The 13272-nt window shown below is 40.2% G+C and overlaps 1 protein-coding gene across 1 annotated transcript in view; it reads left to right on the top strand.

Moving 5' to 3' along the window:
- The first annotated feature begins 12333 nt into the window (after nt 1-12333).
- KCNJ16 (potassium voltage-gated channel subfamily J member 16) overlaps nt 12334-13272 on the top strand; it is a 56345-nt gene continuing 55406 nt past the window's right edge. The window contains exon 1 of the mRNA XM_029929317.1: nt 12334-12347. The gene's annotated coding sequence lies outside the window, so the exon portion shown is untranslated. The remainder of the gene's footprint in view (nt 12348-13272) is intronic.

Below are 13272 nucleotides of genomic sequence, written 5' to 3' on the forward strand. Positions count from 1 at the left end.
TACTTTTCAATATGCATTTGGGGATCCCTGTGTTTTCTTTCACTGGGTTCTATTTTCTGAAAACTGGTTCAAGGGGAAGGAGAAGGTCAATGTTGCATATTCTGCCATGCTGGAACAATGTATGCCTTTCTGCCCTGTGGGCAATAGACATAAAATACATGGGTTCAGTAATCGGCAGTGTAGTGCTAACATTTCTATTTCCTTTTTAAGAGAGCCTAGCCATCTGACCTGCTGGAGAACATTCTATTCCTGTAATCAACAGGAATGTTACTTCATTAGTTTCTTATCTTTTTCATTAAAGCAGACACACACATACACACACACACACACACACAAACACAGTGACAATTCTTCCTTCTACCAAACCCCGTTTCGTAGAGATCTCAGTTTGCATAAGAGAAGAAAATAGATTCATTTAACCCCATCCTAAATTCACTATTAGGACTATAATGCTCTCAAACATTGAACTTAATAAAATACTCTGTGCATAAATAATGTAATTACATCTTTGCTTTAACTTGAGAGAAACTCACCGTGAAACACCTTCTGTAATTTGCAAACTATTGAAATGAATACTTTGCATTTACATTATTTAGGATAATATTAAATGTAACATTAGAAGGTATTATTTTATCTTATGAGGATTCTGTTTATCTTACTACAGTTTTAGTCTACAACATAGACTGAATTGTTTGTATATCCAATTCATTATATTATTAAATTTTGGATAAGAAGGAAAAATAGTAGTGGATTCAAATGGGGATGAGATAGTATATAGTTTATTAGATGCAATGTCCAAACATCTTTATTAGAAATAAACAATCTATCATCTAAGGTATTTTGTATACATAGTATTAACTACTCAGGTATTTGGTAATGTGTGTTTTGGGGGCAAGGGAGAGAAGCTGTAGATAAGGAAAGGAGAAATTGTGAATACACGTTCTAGAATAATTGTGAGCAGACATTTGCCTACATAGTTCTATTAACTTCTGGCTCCTTCATTCTTTGTCATTGTGAATCAAAGTAATAGTGAGATGTGAAATATGTTGCTTTTTAAGCAGGATTGTGATTTACAAGAGACTGAAATAACTGGGCATTATAAATATAGTCATCCAATTTATTGTAGAAAAAAAAAAACATTCGGGATCTCTTTTATCTCCAAACAGCACAGCAAAATGCAAGATTTCGAAACCAGTGAAATTTGAAAGTAATTTCTTCCATTTCAGCCTTAACTAGATAGATCTCTATTTTATATAGTATTAGCTACCTGTAGAGATGGCAATAGGAATAAGGGATATACAGAAAGGTACAGTGATTTTCCATTTTGAAGAGTAAGCATTGCTGGGAACATTTATATGTGAGCAATAGCAAATAACTTTGAAGATTATAGAAGTGTGCCTCTAATCTTTTGGTGTCAAATCCATCTCCACTACTTAGGCTAAAACTTTAGGAGCACCTGGATGGCTCAGTCAGTTAAGCATCTGACTCTTGATTTCTGCTCATGATCTCATGGTTCGTGGGTTGAAGCCCCATGCTGGGCTCTGTGCTGATAGCTAAGAGTCTGCTTGGGACCCTTCCTCTCTCCCTCTCTTTCTCCCCTCCCCTGTTCTTGTTTTCTCTTTCTTTCTCTCTCAAAATAATTAAAAAACTTAAAAAGAATAAGTGAAACTTCACATGGCTACTTTGAGTTTAAAAAAGACAAAAAAAAATGAATCAGTCCTTTCGCTTTGATATAAACACACAACCTTTTGTTGTTTCACTCATCCATTCAGCATGTACTTATTGAGTGCACTTTACAGTTTAGGTACTTGTGTTAGGCACTGACTTTGCAGTGTAGAACAACAAAAAACAAGTAATCCCTGTTCTTATTTGTGAAGCTTCATTTTAATATGGACTCATGGAACAATAAAACTGTATACCTAGGAGAAAACCTCGTGATAGCCCAGCTCTTTCTTGTTTAGTAGAAAATCACGTGTGGTCAGTTGTCAGTGCAGAGGTAGGTCCCAATTTCCTGACCTTTTCTCTAGTAATGTTGCCCCTGCATTGGCTTCTTTTACTAAGTTGAACCACTGAAAAAAAAAAAAAAAACTCTTCTCATTAAGAAGTAAAGAATCTTCAGAAAAATTCCTCACCTGTACTCAGATAATGAAAACTCAGAATTATCCTTGACTCTAGGGGCACCTGGGTGTCTCAGTTGGTTAGGCGTCTGACAAGCTCGGGTCATGATCTCACGGCTGGTGGGTCCAGCCCCGCATCGGGCTCTGTACTGACAGCTCAGAGCCTAGAACCTGCTTTGGATTCTGGGTCTCCCTTTCTCTCTGCCCCTCCCTCACTCCGCTCTGTCTTTTTCTCTCTCAAAAATAAATAAACATTAAAAACTAACAATAATAAAATAATAATAAAAAGAATTATCATTGGCTCATTTCTCCCCTATTGGTTAGTTTTATCAGCTGCTAAATAACAATGCATTTTTAGTCCGTTTACATTTGCCTAACTCTCCCTCTACTCGCTGACTTCAGCTCTCATTCATAAATCACTCCTGTCTTGTCCCCTCCCCCTATTTCTTAAGTCACCACCCAGACCAACTGTCTTGTTCCATCACACTTGTGGGAAGATTCCCATTCTGACTCTGGCTCTCAGCAGGGCTGCATCGCCTCCCCACCAAACACAGCATCCTCAGTGCACACGAAGTTCTTCCAGGATCTGGCACTTCTTTCAGACTTTGCTTCCATAGAGGTGCCCCAAACCACATCAACCTGCAACACCGTTGTTTCCCCAATAGCTTCTCTGCTCTGTCTTTGCTCATGTTTTCCTTTAGGTTCAGAATACATGCATACCCTTTCCTACCTCTTAAAAGCCCCCTGGCTCCTTATGAAATTGCCACTTGCATGCAGCTTTTGCTGATCTCCACCAGTGCATTGGATTGTCCCTACTTTGATCCTATACCAACTGGTTTGTGCTTTTTTTTAAAATGTTTATTTATTTTAAGAGAGAGAGAGACAGACAGACAGAACACAAGCGGGAGAGAGACAGAGAGAAAGGGAGACACAGAATCTGAAGCAGCTCCAGACTCTGAACTGTCAGCACAGAGTTCGGTGCAGGGCTCAAACTCAAGAACTGAGAGATCATGAATTCAGTGTTTAACCGACTGAGCCACCCAGGAGTTGTGATTTAGTGGTATTTATTTTTTACTACGTGAGTGATCCAAAGGTCCTATGATTTGGGTTTACTTTAACAAGAAAATAGGTAAAATAGGCATAGCAGGGACTTTATCATAGGAATACAAAGTATAATATGAAACTCAAAGGAAATGTGGTCAGGGTTTGAAAGGACCTGGAAGGGATGGCCGTGAACTTCACATCAGAGTTCTTAGGGAGTCTAGAGCTCAGGCAGGGGCACTCTGCAGCTGAGCTCTTGAGACAAGGTGTGAAGTTTCTTACATATAGAAATCATTCTGAGATGGGTGAAAACCTTCAGCACACACTAAATAATCATATAAAATCTTATGCCAAGATATAAATTTGCCCAACATATTTGCCTTACATTGACCTTTACATCTGTCAAAAAGAGACAGAATCTAAACTTCAGATTTTGAGATTTTCATTATAATTTACTTGTTTTTGCCTATTTTATTAACTTTCTTCTTTCTTTCTTTCTATTTATTTTAATGTTATTTATTTTTAATTTATTATTATTTATTTGAATGTTTATCCATTCTTAAGAGAGAAAGAGAAGGGGAGAGATACAGAATGTGAGAAGGGGAGGGACAGAGAAAGAGGGAGACACAATCTGAAGCAGGCTCCAGGCTCTGAGCTGTGAGCACAGAGGCCAATGCAAGGCTCAAACCCATGAACCGTGAGATCGTGACTTCAGCCAAAACTGGACACTTATCCAACTGAGCCGCCCAGGCACCCATCTGATTTTATTTAGAACTAGAAATGCAAAAACTGATCTCTGATTGCTGTAATTTGAAATTACTTTGCTTTCATCTGGGGGCTGCTGAAGTTCAGTCCAGGGCTCATTGTTGATATCTAATCAAGACGGTGTATTTGTTAAACCAAAGAAAGATTTGCTCAGCTGAAACCTAGGCACAAACAAGTGGTTGAGAGCTATGCTTCTGTAGCCAGACTGTCTGCGTTCTTATATTGGGGCCATTATTGACTAGATGTGGAGCTTCGAGCAGAGAATATAGAATGCTTGTGCCTTCCTCAGAGTACCCCCTGGCTAAGAGAGAAAAATAAATAGGCAGAGAGAGAGAATCCCAAGCAGCCTCCATACTGGGAACATGGAGCCCAAGCAAGCCCAAGTTCAATCTCACCAACCCTGAGGTATGACTAAAGCTGAACTCAAGAGTCAGAAGCTTAATCAACCCAGGTGCCCCACTGTTGCTTTTATTTAGATTCTAATTATTATTGCTGTGGTAAAATTATACATGTGGAAATTTTTAAAAACTTTCAGAAAAAATAACTTCAGAAAAACACAGAGCTGTGTTAAATGTTACTTTTACAGACTTTACCATGTTGCTGAGAACATCATCTAAATCAAATTGTGTCCTTTGAGATGATACCAACTTATGTGAATATATTTAATTCACATTTTGTACACATCACCTGCTTTAAGAAACTATAATTTCCTCACTTAGAAAAAGTACTTATTGGAATATTGTGCTCTGTCTTACGAAAATGCTGAACTGGATTGTTCCTTGAAAAAATCAAATTCAAGTTGACTCTTTCCTTTTCCTTCTGCTTCTTATCCTATCCATTCTGGAAGACATGGAACATCATAAAATGTACAGAGTCCTTTAAACAGAAAAGAAAGGAAGAAATGGAGAGGGGAGAGAGGCAGGCCCAGAGGAAGGAAGGAAGGAAGGTATGGGGGGGGAGGAAGAAGGAAGAGGGAAGAAGGAAGGAAAGATGGAAAGACAGGAAGGGAGAAAGGAAGGCAGTCTGGCGGGAGAGAGTTGAGTAGAGACTTATTTCAGAAGTCAAAGTTGTAGCTCTCATTGCACTATGAGTCATTTTGATTTGTGGTTTGCCGGAACTTTATCTCTACAAAAGGAAAAACCCCGTTTGCATAAGCAAAGGAATCCCATTTCACTTCTATTGCTCTGGGAGTTTCAAGAGCTCTCTAATTCTGGCTCCTCCAATTACAAACATCACCGCAGTCAGGCTTTTCATCGGCGCAGAAGAAGTTAAAAGACACGAGAGGCTGGTAGACAAAACAAGAAGATATACAGACTCACTGGAAACGTCTAGATTTTGAAAAGTACCTGATGTGGAAAAAAAAAATTAAAAGGGACATCGGAATGGAAAATTCCTTTGCTGGCTTCCTGTTCTCCTTCCTGCTAAGGTGGGATTAGTTACCAGCTGTCAAAGGAAATATCACTTGTAATTCTTATTTTGGGGGGGAAGGAAAGCATTAGGGGAAAAAATGTCTTGGAGGGGAATGAGGCAACGAGAACCTTCCTCTTTATAATTCATTCCTGAAGTTTGACAGAGTACAAAAGGGCACAGGGAGAGCAGAATAGGATTATGCCTCCCACAGGAAAAGTGAAGACGCAAAGGCATTCTGCAGGTAGAAGAAAGCCCGGCAAACATTTCCTAATGAAGTAATCGGTGTGGTAGGGAAGTCAGGGGCTTTGGGGCTTCAAGGACTCAGGTAATTATCTCAAATCTTCCCTGGACAGACCAAGGTAGAATTAATAAAAGCAAAATTGTCTCTGAAATGAGGGTGCCTTTTGAAACCCAATCAGCTGCCTTTGAGACAATTCTCATTCCCTCGGAAGGCACGCTTCTTTGGGGACCGGGCAGCTTCTCTGCACACAGGGGCACAGGATTCTTGCAAGGGATTAGGATTTAGCTAATGTTCGGGCGCACCTTCAAAGGTGGCATCACATCTGCGGCATGTTTGACGGTTCCTTAAGCCCTCACCGGGCATGGTTTAGGCTAATGCCCACAGCTCGGTATAAACCATGCCCGTAAATGTGGGTGTGGCTGGGGAATACTGGGAAGCCAGCCCTCACGCTCCCAAAGGCCTGCTTGACTTGCATCTCCTTGGATGTTGGAATTCCCAGGATGAGGAATGCATTCCTTTCCATTAAGACAAGAGCTCCTTTACCAAGGTTAAAAAAATGGTTCAAAATTGCTAATACAATTTGAATCTCCATTTTATCTTAAAACAATAGGGGAGAAAAAGGCAAATCACTTCAACAAATGACATTGAGGCTGGTGAGTAAGTTTTATTGCTTTCTTTGCACTTCTACTCATATTATCTCCAATAAACAGCCAGGAAAGATTTTTAAAGGTATTTTTCCCATTTCTCCCTGCCCCCCACCCAAGGATAATGCATCTTGTTTTTTAATGTTTATTTATTTTAAAGAGAGAGACAGAGTGCAAGTGGAGGAAGGACAGAGAGAGGGAGACAAAGAATCCTAAACAGGCGCCAGGCTCAGAGCTGTCAGTACAGAGCCCAACACAAGGCTTGAACCCACCAACCAATGGTGAGATCATGACCTGAGCTGAAGTCGGATGCTCAACCGACTGAGCCATGTAGGTGCCCTAGGATAATACAGCGTTTAACCTGGTTGCATGATTCATTGTATCAAGCTCTTTTGATACAGTTAACTTCATCGTTTTTATTTAAATCATTTGTGGAAATACGGTACATCATCTTATAAAAAAATGCTGACCTGGATTCGTCCTTCAAAGCAAATTCAGGTTAACTCTTCCCCCACCCCTTTTCCTCTGCCTCTTCTCACGTGTATTCTGGAGGACTTGGAACATAGTATATCAGACTCCTTTAAATGACATGAGACATCCTGAAGAAAAATTTGAGACCTAGGATGATAAAGAGAAAAAAAATAAACAGAGGCATTTTCCTAGTAATTATGGTGGTGGGTGGAGTCTCTGGGCAGCAAGCGGTCCTGAGCTTCTGAACAGGTGGGAAATCAACAAGGAATGATTGGGAAGCCTGCTAAGAACTTCAGCTAAAGAAAGGGATCCAGGGGAATTAAAAAAAAATAAATGTTTCAATGCCCCAAATATGGTATACTTGTTTAAGAAAAGCATTAATTGGTCAGTTTCTATTGTGTAACAGTTTTCTGTCAGATATTTTGTTGAATTCAAAGGGATAGGGTGCCTGGGTGGCCTAGTTGGCTGAGTGTCAGACCCTTGATTTTGGCTCAAGTCACAACCCCAAGGTCATGAGATGGAGCCTCGAGTTGGGCTTCATGCTGAGTGTGGAGTCTGCTTAAGATTCAGTCTCTCCTGGGACGCATGGGTGGCTCAGTTAACCTCCAACTCTTGGTTTCAGTTCAGGTCACGATCTCAGAGTTTGTGAGTTTGAACCCCACTTTGGGCTCTGCTCAGATAGTGTGAACCCTGCTTGGTATTCTCTCTCTCCCTCTCTCTCTGCCCTTCTCTCAGTCGAGCTGTCTCCATCTCTCTCACAAAATAAATAAACACTAAAAAAATTTTTAAAGATTCTCTCCCTCTGCCTCCTCTGCTTCTCTCCCTCATTCAAGCTCTCTCTCTACAATAAAAATGATTAAAAAATAATAAGAAAAGATAGATGAGACTCAGTCAGTGCTTACCCACAAGTATTTAAACTCAGTAAATTAAATGAAAGTTTGCAACAAAGGACTGTAATATATAAATTGAAGGGGACTGTGCCTTTAAAAAGCCTGTTCTTTCTTAAAAGTATTTAAAAAATAAATTATAAATTGATGTTTACAGTAAGAAGGGGAGGAGTTGGAAAAAGGAAACTTGAAGGAAAAATAGGATTTTTAAAAAGATTTTTATCTCTTTACAGCAGGTGTAGGGCTAGAGTAAAATTGAGGGAAGGTACAGATTTCTCAGCTAGTCCCTGCCCCTACCCATGCATAGCTTCCTCCATGACCAGCATCACTCACTGGAGTGGTGCATTTATTTGTTAATCAAGAAGGAACCTATCTTGACATATCATCATTACCCAACATCCATAGTTTAACTTAGGGCTCATTCCTGGTGTTGTATAGTCTGAGTTTGGACAAATGCTTAAAGACCTGTATCCTTCATTATAAAACCATATAGAGTATTTTCACTGTTTTAAAAGTTCTCTGATGGACATTTAGGCTCCTTCCATGTTTTGGCTATTGTTGACATTGCTGCTATGAACATTGGGGTACATGTGCTCCTATGCATCAGCATTTCTGTCTCTCTTGGGTAAATCCCTAAATGTCCATCACCTGACGAATGGATCAAGAAGATGTGGTATATATTCACGATGGAATACTACATGGCAATGAGAGGGAATGACATATGGCCCTTCGTAGGAAAGTGGATGGACCTTGAGGATGTCATGCTGAGTGAAGTAAGCCAGGCAGAGAAGGACAGAAACCATATGTTTGCACTCATAGGTCTAGCAGGAAAACAAGAGAGACCTAATGGAGAACCAGGGGGAACGGAGGAGGGAGAGAGAGTTGGGGGGAGAGAGGGATGCAAAACTTGAGAGACTATTGAATGCTGAGAATGAACTGAGGGTTGGGGGGAAGGGGGAGGGGGGAAAAGAGGAGGTGGTGATGGTGGAGGGCACTTAAGGGGAAGAGCACTGGGTGTTGTATGGAAAACAATTTGACAATAAAATATTATGGAGGAAAAAAAAAAGTTCTCTGTTCTCTGCCTACTCATGTGTCCATGCTTCCCTCCCCCAAATCTTGTTACTGTTTCCATAGTTCTGCCTTTTCCAGAATGTCATATAGTTGGAATCATACAGTATGTATGGCTTTCCAGACTGGCTTCTTTCACTTAGTATTATGCATTTAAGTTTTCTCCATGCTTTATTTTTTATTTTTATTTTCTAAGTTTCTTTACTTGTTTTGAGAGTGAGTATGCATACACAAATGGGGAGGAGCAGAAGGAGAGAGAGAATCACAAATAGATTCTGTGCTTGATCATGATCATGGGATCCCATGATCATGTCAAGCCCATGAACTGTGAGATCATATCCTGAGCTGATATCAAGATTCAGAGGCTATACCGATAGAGCCCCCCAGATGCCCCAATTATTCCATGCTTTAACCACAGTTTACTTATCCATTTACCATCTGAAGAACATCTTGGTTGCATCCAAGTTTTGACAACTATGAATAAAACTGCTCTAAATGCCAATGTGTAGGTTTCTGTGTAGGCATAAGTTTTTAACTCTTTTGAGTAAAGACCCAGGGACATGATTGCTGGATTGTACAAGAGAAAGATGAGATTTTAAATTATAGAGTTTTTTTGGAGTTAGCCAGGTATTAATCATTAATGAGAAAAGAGGAACATTGTCATTGGAGAATAGTGAATTGTACAATTTAGCTAGCTCAGAGATTGGCAAACATTTTTCTATAAAGGGCCAGATGCTATATTTTAGTCTTTGAGGGGTAATGGGCCCTGTTGAGGCTCTGATGGCCACTGGATTATTGTAGAGTAAAAGTAGTAATAGACAATATGTAAATGAATGAGTGTGGCTGTGTTTAATGACTTTATTTACGGACACTGTGGCTTAAATTTCACATAATTTCCAAACATCACAAAATATTCTTCTTTTAATTTCCCCCTCACCATTTAAACACGTGAACTTTATTCTGAGCTTGCAGGCCTTATAAAAATAGGAATCAGGCCGACCAAATAAAAACAGTTTGCCAATGAGAGAGCTAGAGTAGTAATTCCTCAATGCTACATAACAAGCAGCCTCTTTGTATTATCTAACTTCTTTTTTTAAGTTTATTTTATTTATTTTGACATAGAGAGAGAGAGAGAGAGAGAGTAGGGGAGAGGCAGAGAGAGAGGGAGAGGGAGAATTCCAAGCAGGCTCCGCACTGTCAGCACGGAACCCAATGAGGGTCCTCAAACTCATGAACTGTGAGATCATGACCTGAGCTGAAGGTGAATACTTAACCGACGGAGCCACCCAGGTGCCCCTCTAACTTCTCTTTAGACCATTACTAGAATCCTGGAACAGTATTCAAGTACAAAGTATTGACAAAGAGAATTATGTATCACTTAAAGCTTTTATCCTTTATTAATGACTTCTTTCATCGTGTTGTTACTTGACAAATCTTAACACAAAGAGCCCCTTCGATTTGCCTTGGCATCTCTCTCCCTGTTTCAGGGAGGATTGCAGTTCAAACTGGCCTTCAGTGAAGTTAATTTCCAGTTAAGGTGAATGTAGGAGGCATAGACATGCAACAGAAAAGCCAACCCAGATATCATTTTCATCTGGCTTTAGAAAGTGTTTTTCTCCTTACATGTGAGTATGGGTGTGTCTGATGTTCTGGGAATTTACTTCAAACAAAGGAATGAAGCCACGCTGCGATTTTCTGACTCAGTTGGATTTGGGAAACCATCCAATTTCTCTATCTTGCCTTCCGTCCTGCTCTTCTCTGTGGTCTTTTTTAGGCTGTGTTTGGATGTCTCCTCTTCTCAGATCAATCCAAACACTCACCCAAACAAAGCCACCTTTCCTGAAATGGTCATTGCAGAGCGGAGGGTGTTGTGTGTGTCGTGCTGTTCTTGTAAAAGTCCTTGCAGATGGAATGCTAACAAAGGGAGCTCAGCTTTCAAACAAGGAAGGAGGTAAGCAGAGTAAGTGATAAAATACTCACCGAATGACCAAGTCAGACTTATTATGGCTAAACCACAATGGAAGTGGCTTCAATTCGTATTTCCCTAGTATTCAAATGTCTTTGCAAAAGAGGCAACTCTGCATCCAATGCCTCTGTAATAGTTACTGGTAATTGAAAAGGTAGATCCATTACAAGATTCAGACTCTTCCGCCTGGAACTGTGTAGCAGGTTGCAAATAGGTGCTCCTTTCAGGATGTCAAGACCTAAGGTGGGTCTTCTGTTTATTTTTATTACCTTCATTTAACAGATGAGGCAAGTGGGATACAGAGAGGTTAAGTAGCTCCCAAGATGACAAAGCTAGTGAGTGACAGCAAAAACATGAAAATCCATATCTTAGGTCCCTCAAGTGCTACTGCTTTTAGAAATGGAAACAGGGTGCCTGGGTGGCTCAGTTGGTTAAGCGTCTGACTCTGGATTTTGGTTCAGGTCATGGTCTTGCAGTTCGTAAGTTCGAGCTTTGCATCGGGCTCCATGTTGGCAGTATGGAGCCTGCTTAGGACTCTCTCTCTCTCTGCCTCTCTCTCTCTCTGCCCTTCCCCAGCTCTCACTCTCTCTCTCTCTTTCTCTCAAAGAATAAATAAATGTAAAAAAAAATAAATGGAAACCAAACCCAAACAAGCTCTAAATGGCAATTGTGGTCAGAACCCAGAAATGGCCCCTTAAATTTGGAGGCCAGTCAAACTGGATGAGGCCTCCAAGATCCCCTGGCTACGAATGCTCTTGGGAGTAAAGAAATATATTAATTCCTTGTCTATGCAATTTTGAGTTCTCAGGGCTATAACTCTCTCAGGTTTGTAAGAGCTTGAGATGTTATTTCTTTAGTTCTTGTGGCGGCCTTTCACATTTTTCTGGACCTTTCCCCTGACTCTACCATTTTAAAGTCACCTCTTCACTTATTCAATTTTCTGACTTATGGTCAGCCAGCTCGACCACATGGCCACTCCCCGTTTCATTTAGTGTTTTAGGATCAGTTGCTGGGGCGGAGTAACTATCAGACTGCACATTCTGCATGTGAGCCACAGCCTGTGTCTCTTATTAATCATTTCTCCCCTACGCTCTGATCCTTGGGGGTGGGGGAGGGAAGACCTTCTGGCTTCAATCTCTGTCTTCCATTTGTCAGGGCTCATTCAACTGTAGATGCTGGTTCCTTGGAACTGTGCTGCACATGGTAACTAATCATTTAAGGTATGTTAAATAAAGGAATGAAAGGATGCTTAGCTATTTCTAACTGTCCTGTCTCAGGTTTCACTGGCATTTGATCTCAACCCTCACCTGCTAAGAGGTAGACAAAGAGTTCCGGTAAAAATGATTTTTTTTTTTGCTTTGGGCAAGAGCATTTCCATAGGCTAGCTCTCAACAATGCTGTTTGTAAATATTTGTTGAACATATTTCTTCCTCCTTTATATCCCTGACCTCATGAAAACTTAGTCAGTGTATGCTTGAATGCCCTTCACACTGTGCCTCCCCTAGGGGGAGAGTGGCAGTGAGTGTCTAGCTGACCTACTATTGCCTTCTTTATAAGATGCCAAGGGCTATCTATGTAGATTCTCAGGTGGAACTTTAGGAACAAACCTGAGTCAATGGTTAACTTCGGTTCTTGGTGTGTGGAGTTTTTCTTTCCTTTATTATTAACTACAGAACATTTTTACCATTGCTCAGCTGGGAGCACCCAGCTCATAGATCCTCTGTGGGGAGAGAAAAGGTAAGCATTTACTCAGTTTTTGTTATGACACAAAGTCGTTCAGCCTCTGCTTTGCTCATGCTGGCTTCTGTTTGGGGGAAAGCAATGCTCTGAGCCCAGCAATGTCAATGTCAATATTGAGTTAAATGCAATTAAGATAATTTAATTTCCAACGCAAGTGCTTTACTAAGTAGGAGGCACTGTGTTATAGTCCTTGAGCTCTTTTGAAGCTGCGGTCAAACATATTCTCAAATTGGTCTTTACAGAGTTTATTAGACAGCTTTTACGTGAGACTATCTATGTAGCCATCTAAATATGACTTTATCATACTCCATATTCAATACCAAATGGAGGATTCTATAATTTCTTTCAAAGCAACTTACTGCATTCTGTGTAAATGTACATACATTTGTGGGTAGATAGCTTTAAGCACTGAAATGTGCTTCCACACGCCCGCTCAAAAAACTTCAAAAAAATAGGTTAATCTTTTTCCAAGAATTGTAAATAATGCTATGAGAGGAAACAAAAACATGCATGTTTATAGGTTTTTTAAAAAATCTTCCTTTTTTCCAATTGCTTGTGTGAAGCCAAATTTTATTTTAAGTATGTTCCATGCCCAGTGTGGGGCTTGAATTCACGACTCTGAGATCAAGAGTGGCAAGCTTTACTGACTGAGCCAGCCAGGTGCCCATTTTGAGACTTATTTTAACACAAATTAGAAATAAGGAATTTTCTGCTGTTGTGTTTACTGTAATCTCTCCAACACATTTCCCCCCACCTTGGCATTAGAATCTTAGAAGTTTTGTTCCTGAGCATTTATTTAGAGAAGTGTGGACATGTTGATCTTTGTCCTCTGGATACTACAAATTCTCTATCATATATAATTGAATTGTTTCTGTTGGTGGCAGATATAGGTGGTAAGCAAGAACTTTACTACGAACCGGGT

This window comes from Suricata suricatta, chromosome 17, assembly GCF_006229205.1.
Source record: "Suricata suricatta isolate VVHF042 chromosome 17, meerkat_22Aug2017_6uvM2_HiC, whole genome shotgun sequence".
Classification (NCBI taxonomy): Eukaryota; Metazoa; Chordata; class Mammalia; order Carnivora; family Herpestidae; genus Suricata; species Suricata suricatta.